The sequence below is a fragment of the Ornithorhynchus anatinus genome, chromosome 2 (genome assembly GCF_004115215.2).
Source record: "Ornithorhynchus anatinus isolate Pmale09 chromosome 2, mOrnAna1.pri.v4, whole genome shotgun sequence".
Lineage (NCBI taxonomy): Eukaryota > Metazoa > Chordata > Mammalia > Monotremata > Ornithorhynchidae > Ornithorhynchus > Ornithorhynchus anatinus.
The window spans coordinates 17,073,398-17,087,584 of record NC_041729.1 but is presented as its reverse complement, the minus strand read 5'-3'; the positions used below and the strand labels follow the sequence as shown (position 1 = coordinate 17,087,584).

Below are 14,187 nucleotides of genomic sequence, written 5' to 3'. Positions count from 1 at the left end.
GCGATTCCGAGAGGCATTGTGTACGGAACACTGTGGTGTACACACTCTGTACAGAGAACACTGCCACCGACACACACCCTTTCTTGAGGGCTCAGGGGGAGTGGCTAAAGTGCCACTTCACAGCAAGCTCCTTAGTCCTCATTGCGCCACACACAACCTGCTGCTTAGAATCGCTCCCTGGCCCTTCCACCTCTCCGATTGCCAGATAATTTCACACAAGGTACTTCTCCAATAATCAAAGGTCTTTATTGAGCACTTACTGTGTGGGGACCACTCTACTAATTGCTTGGAAGAGTACAGTAAAATTAGTAGACAAGATCCCTGTCTTCAGGGATCTCACAATATGGGCTGAGGTGAAGAGACAGACATTCAAATAAGTTACAGGTAGGAGGAACCAGAAAAGTGCAAAGATAGGCCTATCAGTCGACCAAATTTATTGAGCGCTTGCTTTGTGCAGAACACCGCACTAGGTGCCTGGGAGAGTGCAATATAACAGATTTGGTAGGCATGTTTCCTGCCCACAAGGAGCGTATAGTCTAGAGGGGGAGAGAGATGTGAAAATAAATTATTGATATGAACATAAGTGCTGTGGGGCTGAGGGAGGGGTGAATAAAGGGAACAAATCCAAGGGCAGTGCAGAAGGGAGAGGAAGTAGGGGAAATGAGGGCTTAGTAAGGGAAGGCCTCTTGGAGATGTGCTTTTAACAAAGCTTGGAAGGTGGAGAGAGTGATCAGATACGATGAGGGAGGGAGCCACGGGCCAGAGACAGGATGTGGGCAAGAGGTCAGCAGTGAGATAGACGATATCAAGGTACAGTGAGAAGGCTGGAATTCAAGAAGCAAAGTGTGTGGGTTAGGCTGTAGTTGGAAATCAGCAAGGTAAGATAGGAGGAGGCAAGGCGATTAAGTGCTTTAAACCTGATGATAAGGAGTTTGATGCAGAGGTGGATGGGTAATCCCTTGTGAGATGGGAGGATGGTGGTGCTGATGGAAAAATCATGGGGAGGACAGGTTTTGGGTGGGAAGATGAGAACTTGTGTTTTGGATGTTAAGTTTGAGATGTCAGTGGGACATCCAAGTAGAGATGTCCTGCAGGCAAGAGGAAATACAAGACTGCAAAGAGAGAGATCAGGGCTGGAGATGTAGATTTGGAAATCATCTGCAGAGATGATAGATGAAGCCAAAAGATAATAGTTAAGAGCAAATGAGTTCTCCAAGGTAGTGAATGAGTTTTCCGCAATAGCAGGTGTAGATGAAAAATAGAAGGGGACCCAGAACTGAGCCCAGAAGGACTCCCGCAGTTAGGGGGTGGGAGGGACAGAAGTTGGGGAAAAACACTGAAAAGGGAGAGTTAGGAGGAGAACCAAGAGAGGACAATGTCAGTGAAGCCAAGGTCAGATCATGTTTCCAGGAGAAGAAGTGGGTCAAAAGTGTCAAAGGCAGCTTGAGAGGTTGAGAAGGATTAGGATGGAATAGAGACCGCTGGATCTGGCAACAAGGAGGACAGTTTCAGTGAAAACAAGGGGGTGGAAGTCAGATCGGAGAGGGTGAAGGAGAGAAATGGAGTATATAAATCCAAGTGATGAGGCTTGCACTTTCCACCAATTAATCTTGCCTTCAACATCCCCTTCATAATGATACTTATTGAGTGCTCACACGGCATTGTACTAAGCACTTGGAGAGCACACTAAAACACATTTGGGAGGCAGGTTCCCTGCCCACAGCGAGCTCACAGTCTACAGGCTGCCCTTCTAGTATGGGGTTTTGATGTTGCTTTTTCTCCCCAAGAGTTTGGAAGTCCTAGTCTGCTCTTGGTTTTATCTAGCACCTTTCTTAGTCTGTCTCGAGCTCAGTTTTAGGCACCAGGCACATAACTGACTTTAACGACACTGCCTCAGGGTGGATCTTGACACATGGGCTCTTAAGATGCCGACTTTCCATTTTGAAGGTGGAGCGAAAAGGGAGTGGGGGTTCTTGCGGTAGGGGAGCAAGTGGGGTGGAGGCATCAAAATGACAGACAAGCTATACTTGGTGGGTTTCCCTTTGACTTGACTAGAAAAGTCAAAGACCTGGGAATCTAGACCCAAAAACAATGGCTTCAAAGCAACACCTCTCATTGGCCCACACATAGGCATCTAGGACTCTGCCGTGTTGGATTTTCCTACATATGGGTACTCCTGAGTGTGTTTGCACATGCCAAGTATATGTGTGCCCTGATTATGAGTCCAGAAGGACCTGGCAAGGGCAAATGATGACATTTCCCCCTGAAATGCCACAGCATCAAACATGGGAAACCAACAATTATGCTCCCTGGCAGTTTATGAGTTCAATGTGATCCAGAATGGAAAAACTTGGGAACTTCTGACTTGGGTCTCCTTGGAAAAATAAAAACAACACTACAGGCAACTTAAAGGCACATTACCCATGAGATTAAAACTTAAATGGCAGGGCCACCGACCTGGCACTGCAAACTCAACTTTTAATCAAGGTACTAATAAACATAGATATTAACTTTCCCTTAGGTTGGAATAACTGAAAATATTAGAAAAGCTGCCAGTTCTTGACTCTCCAAAATCATAGGCTGAGATAATTGAAAATTGTTAAGTACAGTACACTTCTTTGGTATTTATACTTGTGTTCTTGCACTATTATGAATTCTAATTACAAAAGGAAGGAAGGTAGGAAAGGCTAATTCTTCAGCAAAATAAAAATACCCATTTGGGAAATATTTGTGAAAAATAAAAAAAATTATTTATCAAAATCCACAAATCTTCCAAAATCCTCATTTGTGGTATTGCATTATTACAAAGTCTAATTACAACAGGAAAGAAGGTCAGGAAGGGGAAATTTTCAGATGGAGAAATAACAACACCCACTTCAAAATCCACAGATCTTCTAAAACCCTCATTTTAAACCAACGGTTCCAATCTCCTCCCAGACCAAATTATCAGAATTGACAATGCAGAGTAAAACAGACTTAGGTTTCATGTCCTTTCATTTCCCCACCCACCCTGTGGTGGAGATGTTAATGAACAGGGAAATGGCAAAAGGCGCAGACAGCAAGAGGAGAACCGAAGAGAAGCCAGTTTGGGTCTGAACAACCTACACACAGAACAAGCAGCCCGTGAAAAATGTGGACGACTAGATGATTTTTCCCCTTTCTGTTTCTTCTCCCAATCCCTTCCCTGCATAACCAATTCACTGTTTATGTTATTTATTTTCTTTTTACACTTAAGTTTCAGGAGGACAATTAAATTAATTAGTTTCACTTTGTGACACTACCATTTTCTGTTTTCCTACTTAGGATTTTCACATCTATCAGAGACCCTTTAAAGAAAAAAAGGTGATATATAAATCTTCCTTCTCTAAGTAAAAATTTTAGACAGGCTAAGAAAATCCCACATTCTCCCTCTGACATACAGGGTATTACCAATGCCATGTAACTGTACGGTTAATGAAATCTGCCATTTACTGCCTGCAACCCCTCTCCTCCCCCACCCCACAAACACACACACAAACACACACAAACACACACACACACACACACTCACTCATATGCACCAGGTTAGCTGGGAGGATTAATCAGATAGGATCAAAACTTGGCCTAATAACCATCTAACGATAACAATGATCACAAGGAATTAAGTACTTTCTCATAGAGTTACTGAGGCTGAGTACCTCTTCCAACATCTGTAAGACACCTTAAAAATACAGACATTTTCCCCCATCCCCTGAAAAAACAAAGAGGGAAAAACTACTTTCCACTGCTCATTAAATGACTTTCTAAAAGCATAAGATCACTGAAAATAGGAAAGGATCAAAGGAAGGCAATAAAGCCACATGTGTATATAGAAATCAGAGCGGTGGTTACTACATGGGGCAGGATGAGGTGATAAGATAGTCAAAATGGGGGGAGACTGTGGAAACTTTTTTGTATGGATGGCAGAACGGACTGTACTGGTTCTAAAACATAACTAGGCAGTAATTACCATGAAGTCATGACAATACACTGAGTCATCTACGGTTCTGGACCGAAATAGCAGCTAACCCTTTTTTACTACAGTCTGGAACGTTTAAGCTCAGCAGCATACCAAACCTAGCAATTTGTCAAATGTATAACCCACTACTCTAACAAAATGCATACGCCATGTCACAATAAAATATAAATTAGTGAGATCACTTACGTGCTAGGTTAATAAAAATCGTGTTCTGGACCAGTTAAATAAGCTATTTAAAAATTTTGCAGTGAAGGGAAATGTCACATAAAAAAATACAAAGTCTTGGAAAGGCTGCGCACATCAAATTGATAGCTAAACAAGTACAAACGCTTTTACAATTTTTGAGATTTCTATTGTTAATGGTGTTTAAGTGTTCTGTTCTACAACACATAAGACAGATCGCCTTTAAACTGGTAGTTACTAAGGCTAGAAAGTCTGAAGGACTCCCACCAACCAGATGGTTAAACCATAAGAAATGTTTGGACAGTTAGCTGCACAACACTGATGAACCAAGTAAAATAAGCTGCAAGCAGGAAACCCAAAATAAACGTAAAGTAATTGTTTCAAACAGGGTGACCAGTGAATTTGATTGCCTTGTTCCAAGTCCCGCCACCTCATCCAAAAACATCTCTCTCCCTGACTTCCTCCGAACTTCTTTAGCCCGGGCTCACATCTGTGCAGTTCCTAAGTGGAGTATGTCTATTTTTAATTATCCAAGAGGAAAACTTTCCAAGTTACAAAATTTAACAATAATGAAAATCAACACTTACAGAAAGTAACTGCCAAGAATAGGAAGGTCATTAAGAGGCTAGAGGAGACAAATGAAACCATTTAACATAGCTTCCTTAAGCCAGCATTAGCAATACTTTTAATTAAACGGACAGGACCCGTTCCCCAGCCATCGGTTAGACTTCCTGAAAGCTGTGGACTTATGGAAAAATTTATCAGGGCATTTATTTCCACTCCCTGAGGTATATTCATTTGCTTCCAATTCCTTTGCAGGGAGACTGAACACAAAGCAGCATTCCTGGAAGGGAGCAGCTACTCGGTCTTCAGAAGGAGCGGTCTTTTCCCACTTCTGACACAGGTCATCACACGCACGACTTTAACGCAGAGCAACAGCCAAGTCTCCAAATTAGTCAGCTATAAAGTAACCAGAATGCCTGTATTTAACACACAGCGAGGATCTATTACAGCAGCAGGGGATGCCAACACAATACTTGAATCACAGAAAAGCACACCACAATCAGGATACAGAAAACACCACTAGAAACTCATTATGGAAAAAGACTGGAAGCTAAAGCTCTAAAAAGACTCAGCGATTAAAACCATGATTCTACTTGACCCTCAAAAACAAAGTTGGTCAGAGAAGGAAAATATAACAAATTTAGAAAAAGAAAAGTTTACCACCAGGGACACAACTAATGGAAAAAAAAAGGCAGGGGGAGAGAAAAATCTGCATTATTAACTTGAAGTTCAGAAGAAACCTTCCCAAATTAATTTGCGAAAAAGAACTTTTAGCACAAATGAATCAGTGAATTAATCATTTTTATTGAATGCTTACTGTGTGTAGAGCACTGTACTAAGCACTTGGAAGAATATAATAGAGTGGGTGGACACGTCCTCTGTCCACAATGCACTTACAGTCTAGAGAGACCTAGAAAAGAGATCTAATGGCAACAAAGATTAGGATTTGATTAGCCTGAACCAAGAGGGGCCTTCTTATAGCTTGGTGACCTGTTCCAGAGTGAGACTGATGCTAGGGTAAGTGATGGGATTCCATTCACCTTAGGTTTATCCAACATCACATCTCCATCCAAAACCTCTTCCTGAAGGGCCTGTTTTTAAAACAGAAACTCCACACCATCCCTTCCTTCTCAGCCTATGATCTCTCCCAGAAACACAGTTGTGTAATAAGAGTTAAGTCATGGAGGAGTTAAAGCTATCTGTAGGGATTGTGAGGAAACTGGAGTTCTAGATAGCTACCACACTGCTTTAGGAAAACAGCAAGGAACCAAATATAAAAACGTAAGAATGCTAACACGAGTATTATTAATATTTCGTTATAAGAAAACGGTGTCTCACATTCCCAAGACAATCAATATTGACTCTTTAAAATGAAGCCCACTAAAACTATAGCTATCAGCTCTTCCACAGGAAAAGGGTCTTTTTAACAGATGGCCTTCAAATACAGATTCTTGATGATGTAAAGTCTACACTTCACACTAAAAAAATTCAGCCTTTTCAGCAGGGACTCTTCCAGCAGAAAAGGTTTTCTAGGCAAGTTTCACTAAGGAAACAGAGAGAAGTGGTTCAGTGAGCTAACACAGAAAACTGAGGACTGCAAACTCTAATCTAATATTGAGCCTGTGAAAAATCTTCTCTATGAACCCCAAAATCCTTACCTTCCTGTTACCTCAGTTTCCTCCTCCTCCTCTCTTTCTACTTCAGACAAAAGACCAAAAAGTGCTTTTGTGCACCTAGGCCACATGTTTATAGCCAAGGTGGAAGGGCAATTCACAATCCAGGTAAAAGGCATCTCATGCTCAGCAAAATCACTCTGTTTGTTCCTCTTCAATTCATCCCGGTGCCCTCTAAGGCCAAAGGAGAGGGTCCCTACCTAATCACACATGAAGAGACAGACAGAATTGTAATCCTCTCCCTGCTTAGAGCCTTAGAGCTCTCAACTCCTGCAGTGGGAGGGAGGTGCAGGAAACTGGGCAGGGGCTAGTTAGGGCTGGGAGTGGGGAGGAAGAAGGACAAAGAAGAATTGGAGCAAGCAAGTCCTTCAATGGGAGTTGAGTGACTTAGCAGGAATCCAGTCCAGGTTCCTAGGGTGCTTGGTTTCTATTTTTTTTATAGCATTTGTTTAGTGCTTACTATGTGTCAGATGCCATACTAAACCCTGGGGTAGGAATGAATGCCCACTCATGATGACAGTATGTACCGTGATAGTGCCAAACCTGTCCTCATCTATCCAGGCCGAAAGAGACCTCCACAGAATTGATGAAAATGACATGTTTATTGTGGGATTGATTAGGAGACATGGGCCAGGGGGTGGAGGAGAGGGGAGAGAAATACTGACCAGGGATGGCAGTGTGTGTTGGGGGCCGTTAGCGGGTTCAGGGACAGAGTGAAAATAGTACAGAAGGACAGTGGGGGAGGTACAGAGCATCATCATTGAGGTATTTAAGAGTTTACTATATGCCGAGAACTGTACTAAGCATTAAGGTAGATACAACAAAGTCAGATTGGACACAGTCCCTGCTCCGCATGGGGATGCAGGGAAAAAGCAAGGTTGGGGGAGAAAAGTTGGATGAGTTTTTGAAGGGGAAGGAAAAAACAAAACCCAGTCACTGGTATCCTAAAAGATCTTTCCTCAGTCTGACTTCTGAAAACTCTCAGGATTTTGATTGGTGGCAGCAGCTACCCCACTATCAGCAGAAACACACCTGGGGAGGAATTCAGAAAGTAAACCCAGAAGACTAGCTTTGGCACACCCCCAAACACAAAGGGTGTGTAAATAAAAGATGTTAGACTTGTCAATCTGACACCTTATGCTGGCAGTACATTTCACATCCCTCTCCTCACCCCTCCCTCAAAAAAAAGCCAGAGTGAAAGACAGGGACAGACAGAAGAGAGATGGAGACAGGCAATAGTGAGATAGGCAGAGACAAACTCCAAGTATTCCAGGAAAAGGAATATTTGCCTGCTCTTATCAGGTCTGTGTAACACCCCGTCATTCCGGGAGAGTACATTGGGGTTGGAGGTCATCTACAAATCAACAAGAATCTTCTGAGTAAACGGTTTCACAAGTTTTCATCACAACTGGGGCCAAACTGGGGCCACGCTGGCTGAAATTAGCATGACAGACCCGGAACTGGGCAGTGACTCACCGGCACCACAGGCTTACGAACTCAATTTTTATATTTTCCTGCTAAGTGCATTTTTTTGGTGCCATGTCTCTCTTGTTTATATATGCTACCTCATATCATCACTCTACTCAAGTAACAATGAGATGAAGGGAAGTAAAGCAAGGGGGAAAATAGGAATGCACCAGGTATCCGGTACACTGAACTGTAAAATCCATTCACTGTGGGGGGAACTTAAGGAAATTATTTTTGAGTCAACATTTCTCTCTCTCTCACACACACACCCCTTTACATTCTGGGACAAAGAACAGAGATTTTAACCCTATTGGCTCTGCCCAGGATACTGGGCATGACCCACAGTCTTACCATTGGGGATTTTTTTTTTTACAATAAAACATGTTTATGCAGACTGGGTAAGAACCAGAGCTCTCACCACTCAAAGCTGAACAACCACAAGGGATGTGTACTGATACAGCTTGTTCTTCACTGGTGGCATTCAACACCCCAGTCTGTTAAGACTCGGGCTCAGAACATATCATTTGTGGGGAAGGCCTGTCACTGCAGGCATTAAGATGGGACCCCCCCCCCCCCCCCACTCCCCTAGATGAGAAGGTGGCTGGAAGACACGGGACACAAAGGGAAACGTTTCTATGGCTGGAATTCCCAAATGGGGATCCTGGATCTGATCGGGCTCCCGTGGGAGGGCCTGGGTAAGGCTATGGATCTTCCAGGTCCCTGCCTGAAGCATCCCAGGTTCTCAGGAAGGCGGCTGCTTCCTTCTTAGCTCGGCTGGGAGGGGAAGACAAGGAGTGAGATGAGAAGGGGAGGATGGAGAGGGAATCCCGCCCTCATGAGTCTCCCTGAAAACCATCCTCCTTTCTGCGGGAACAGCTAACAGGGGGAGCAAGGGGGGAACCAGGGAGGGGGAGGAAGGCTGGCGGCAGGTTAAGAATGGGAGAGGAGGGCTTGGGGGAAAAGAAAGGTGGAATCTTGGGGGGCCAGGAGCTAGAAGGATGGGCGTGCATGGTTTGGAGCTATTTTTTCAGGGGGGGTCGGGTGGGGGGTGGGGGCAACAGGTAGCCTGCCCCTTCTAACCTTGTCTTGTTTTTCTGTCTCCCCCGTTTGGACTGTGAGCCCTTTATTGGGCAGGGATTGTCTCTGTTGCCCAATTGTGCATTCCAAGCGCTTAGTCCAGTGCTCTGCACAGAGTAAGCGCTCGATAAATACGCTTGAATGAAGGAGCCTCAGAGGGCGAGATGGGGGCAGATGCTGGATGATCCTGCCCTTCCACGACAAGGCCCCCCCCCCCGCCCCCCACAGCCCCACAGCCGGCGAGGGGCTGGCAGGGCTCCCTCGCAGTGCCGGGGGGTAGTGCGGATGCTGCCGCGCCGTCCCTTCCCGCCGAGCGGCCACTCACCTCCGCCCGCGGACCGGACGGGACGGGACGGGACGGGACCGGGACCCTCGGGGCCGGGGCCGCCCCCGCCTCCGGCTCCTCCTCCTCCGGCCGTTGTCCGGTCCGGGCCCGAGGCCGAGGCCGAGGCCGAGCCCGCCGTCGCTCGGGCCGAGGGCCCCGCACCGGCTGCGGCGGAGCCTGCTGCAGCTCCTGCAACTCCCCTGGCTCCTGCAGCTCCTCCTGCAGCTCCCCTGGCTCCTGCAGCTCCTCCTGCAGCTCCTCCTGCAGCTCCCCTGGCTCCTGCAGCTGCTCTGCTGCCGGATGCCAGTTGCCCTCCGCCCCGGCCGGCTCCCAATTGCAGAGTCCCCGCCGACGGCGGCGGAGGCGTCCTAGGCTCCCGACCGCTCCATGCTCGGGGGGGTGGGGGTGGGGGTGGGGGTCGGGGCTCCGGCAGCTGCAGCCCCGGCGCACGTGCTGCCCCCGCTCCGGGTTCCCGCCCCGGTTCCTGTTCCTGTTGGCGCTCAATCGCGGGCTGACTCCGGCCGCCTCCTCCTCCTCCTCCTCCACTACCTGGCGCGGGGAAGGGAGGAGAAGCAGGGGCGGGAGCCTGACCCCGGCGGGTCCCGGGCTGGGGGAGGGACGGCTAGTTATGCTGCAGCTCCGGGCGAGCTCGGCGCTGCAGGGAGGCTTCCTCCGTGCACCCCGAGCGTTGGGGGCAGCGTTGGGGGCAGCGTTGGGGGCAGCGTTGGGGGCAGCGTTGGGGGCAGCGTTGGGGGCATTCCCGCACTCGGGCCGGAGGAGGAGGAGGAGGAAGAGGGAGGAGGAGGAGGAGGAGGAGGAGGAAGCAAGGCGAGCCCGTGGCGCCCCCCTGTGGCCGGCCGGGGACGCGGCGGCGGGTAGAGTGGAAGTGGCCCGGGCCGGCCCGACCCCCCGCGGCCCCACTCGTTGCCCGCCCAACCGACCCCCCGCTCCACCGCTCAGCGACTTACCTGCCTCGGCTCCTTGGCCCAGCACAGGTCCGCCCACCGGGACAGAGAGAGGGAGAGAGGAAAGGGGGGAGAGGGGAAAGGAAAGAGAAGATTAAGGGAAAGAGAGAAGGGAGACAGAAGAGAAAGGGAGAATTGGAGACAGAAGAGGGGAGAAAGGGGACAAAAAGAGAAGATTAAGGGAAAGAGAGAAGGGGGGGGAGACAGAAGAAAATGGGGAGAGACAGAAGAGAAAGAGGGGAGAGACAAAAGAGAAAGGCGAGAGAGTCAGAGGAGAAAGGGAGAATAGAGAGACAGAGAGGAGGGGAGAGAGGGGACAAAGAGAAGAGAAGGGAGACAGAAGAGAAAGGGGAGAGAGACAAGAGAAAGGGAAGAGACAGGAGAGAAAGAGGGGAGAGACAACAAGGGAGACTAGAGAGAGAGAGAGGAGGGGAGAGAGGGGAAAGGGGACAAAGAGAAAAGATTAAGGGAAAGAGAGAAGGGAGACAGAAGAGAAAGGGGAGAGAGACAAGAGAAAGGGGAGAGACAAAAGAGAGAAGAGAGAGAGAGGAGGGGAGAGAGGGAAAAGGAAACAGAAAGAGAAGATTGGGGGAAAGAGAAGGGAGAGAGACAGAAAAGAAAGGGCAGAGAGAGAATAGGAGAGACAGAGAGGAGGGGAGAGAGGGGAAAGGAGACAGAAAGAGAAGATGAAGGGGGAGAGAGAAGGGAGAGAGACGGAAGAGAAAGGGGACAGAGAGAGAAGATTAAGGGAAGGAGAGTGAAGAGAAGGGAGAGAGACAGGAGAGAATGGAAAGAGACAGAAGAGAAAGGGGAGAGAGCAAGAGAGAAGGGAGAGAGACAGAAGAGAAAGGGAGAGGGGAGGGAGAGAAGGGGCTAGAGAGGGGAGGGAGGAGGAGGAGAGAGATTTCTGGGAGAGAGAGAGAGAACGCACTGGCTAGCTGGAGGGCTAGCTGCTGGCTGCCTCTCTCTCTCTGTCTCTCTCTCAGCCCTGTGGGCCCCAGCTCTGAACATCCCCTGTTCTTCCCCGCGGAAGGGAGAAGTTGCCTTTTGGTGGGTGTGGTTTCCCTTGGCTTCACGGTTTTACGATTCGAATTCAAATAGCCGCCGTCCTCAGACTTACCACACGATCGGTTGGCTGAAAAAAAAACCCCGGTACCTTGGGTCGATCTAGTGTAACCTGGGATCAATATTCTCATAGGAGTATGTTGGAGGTGGGGGCTTGATGCCTGAGGCCAGACTGGGTACCCTGTTTTTCACCCACAATTGTGCACTCGAACGGCAATGAGGGGGATGGCACCTATATTGAGTCATTCGTTCATTCAATCGTATTTACTGAGCCCTTAACTGTGTGCAGAGCACTGTCCTAAGCGTTTGGAAAGTCCATTTCAGAGTAATATGTATATTTCCTCTGGCGGAGGCTTTTAAAATTGTTTTGCAGTGGCTTCCGTGCCCCTCCCTCACCCCCTTGAAGCGGGTTAAGACAAAACCTAGGTGCTGTTCTCTCCTGGTTATCTGCCTTCTCTGGCAGATACTTCTCAGCATCTCTCACCAATTCTTCCTCTACTTCCCACCCGCTAACTGTGCGTGACTCTTCCCCTTCTGCCTTACCTGGGGGATCTACAAGCCCACAACCTTGGTGTCATCCAATAATAATCCAATACTAAGTTAAATAAAACCACAAAATTCTTTCACTTAAGAAAGTGGTAGGATTTAGGAGAAGAAAAGTTAAAAGAGCACTCTGCTCTCTCATTCAACCCACACAACCAATCCGTCACCAACACCTGCCCATCTCACCTTCATAACCGCCAAGATCCACCCTTTCCTCTCCATCCAAACCGCTACCTTGTTAGTACAGTCCCTCATCCTATCCCAACTGGATTACTACATCAGTCTCCTTTCTGGCCTCCCAACCTCCTGTCTCTCCCCACTTCTAGTCCATACTTCACTCCGCTGCCCGGATTATCTTTCTACAGAAACGCTCAGGGCATGTCACCCCCTCCTCAAAAATCTCCAGTGGTTGCCCATCAACCTTCATATCAAGTGAAAACTCCTCACTTATTGGTTTTAAAGCTCTCCACCCCTTTGCCCTCTCCTACCCCACCTCCCTTCTCTCCTTCTCCATCCCATGCCGCACACTCTGCTCCTCTACCGCTAACCTTCTCACTGGGCCTCGTTCTCACCTATCCCACCATTGACCCCTGGCCCACAACCTACCTCTGGCCTGGAAAGCCCTCCCTCTTCACATCCGCCAAATAATCACACTTCCCCCCCTTAAAAGCCCTACCGAAAGCTCACCTCCTCCAGGAGGCCTTCCCAGACTGAGTCCCCCTTTTCTTCTGCTCCTCCCCACCCCCCCTTGGCCCGGCTCCCTCCCTCTGCTCTATCCTTTCCCCCGCCCCATTGGCAGTTGTGTATATATGTACATATTTATTATTTTATTATTCTATTTATTAAAGATGTGTGTATATATCTATAATTCTATTTATATTAACGCTATTGATGCCTCTGCACTTGTTTTGTTTTGTTGTCTGTCTCCCACCCCTTCTAGATTGTGAGCCCATTGTTGGGCAGGGATTATCTCTATTTGTTGCCTAATTGTACTTTCCAAGTGCACAGTGCAGTGCTCTGCACACAGTAAGCGCTCAATAAATATGATTACTACAGTCCGACCTGTCCACTTGGCTCCTCTAACTCCAACCAACTCTCTGTTCCACATTTTTGTCTATCTCACCACCAGCCTCTTACCTACGTCCTCCCTCTGGCCTGGAACTCCTTTCCCCCAACCCCCAAATTTCCGACAGACCACCACTCTCCCCACCTTCAAAGCCCTCATAAAATCACACTTCCTCCAGGAGATGTGACTAACCTATTTCCTGACTAACCCATTTCCTCATTCTTATTCGCCCTCCCTTGTGTGTCATCCATGCACTTGGATCAGTACCCTTTAAGCACTTTGATATTCACCCCCCCCCCGGCCATTATTTATGTACCTATCCATCTGTAATTTATATTAATGCCTGCCTCTCCTTTAGTCTACAAGCTCCTTCTGGTCAGGAATCATGTGCAACACCTCTACTCTAACTCTCCTAACGGCTTAGTTCAGTCCTCTGCTTAGTAAGCCCTCAAGAGAAGCAATATGGCATAGTGGATAGAGCATGAGCTTACTATGTGCCAGGCACTGTACTAAGTACTGGGGTTGGTACAAGCAAATTGGGTTGGACGTAGTAAGTAGTCCCTGTCCCACGTGAGGTTCACAGTCTTAATCCCCATTTTATAGATGAGGTAACTGAGGCACAGAGAAGTGAAGTGACTTGCCCAATGTAACACAGCAGGCAAGTGGCACAGCGGGAATTAGAACCCATGACCTTCTGACTCGCAGGCCTGTGCTCTATCCACTCTGCCATGCTGCTTCTATAAACTTTCATCCTCCCCCAAATACTCTGCACACAGCAAGCACTCAATAAATACCATTAATTGATAGATTCCTGTACCCACCTTCCTCCTTGAAGCTCTCCCAACCATTTTGCTGCTCCTCCGGGAAAGTAGCATGATGGATGTTGACTGGTCAGAAACTACTGATGCAAGCAGGAGTTTTCAGTCACAACCAATATCCATGCTGGATCACTGGATCCTCCCTTTTTATCTGAGTATAAAGGTTTATATTTATCTTCCATTTATCTGTTTTTAAATGTGTGTAAACCAAAGCTTATACTTTTCACTTAAAGAAAAACTAGGTTAAGTACATTTAGTTGAGGTCTGTGGCTTTGTCGGAAAAATCCAATACTAAGTTAAATAAAAGTGCAAAATTCTTTTGCTTAAGAAAGTGGTAGGATTTAGGAGAGGCACATTCCTCCTTGCCCCTCCCTTGTCCTCCCACTGATTTTTGCTGCAACATCCTGCTGACCACAGGATGGTCTGTGGTCAGATGGTCCGACC

The 14,187-nt window shown here is 47.6% G+C and overlaps 1 protein-coding gene and 1 long non-coding RNA gene across 6 annotated transcripts in view; one reads left to right on the top strand and one right to left on the bottom strand.

Annotated features, from left to right (window-relative positions):
- Window positions 1-10,365, bottom strand: part of PITPNM2 (phosphatidylinositol transfer protein membrane associated 2) — a 191,892-nt gene extending 181,527 nt beyond the window's left edge. For all 5 annotated transcript variants that reach the window (XM_029051992.1, XM_029052050.1, XM_029052041.1 and 2 more), the window contains exon 1: window positions 10,255-10,365. The gene's annotated coding sequence lies outside the window, so the exon portion shown is untranslated. The remainder of the gene's footprint in view (window positions 1-10,254) is intronic.
- On the top strand, window positions 64-5,351 carry LOC114806616. Its single transcript, XR_003754673.2, has 2 exons — window positions 64-220; window positions 5,000-5,351. It is a non-coding gene; the product is annotated as an uncharacterized LOC114806616 (long non-coding RNA).
- Window positions 10,366-14,187: the final 3,822 nt, after the last annotated feature.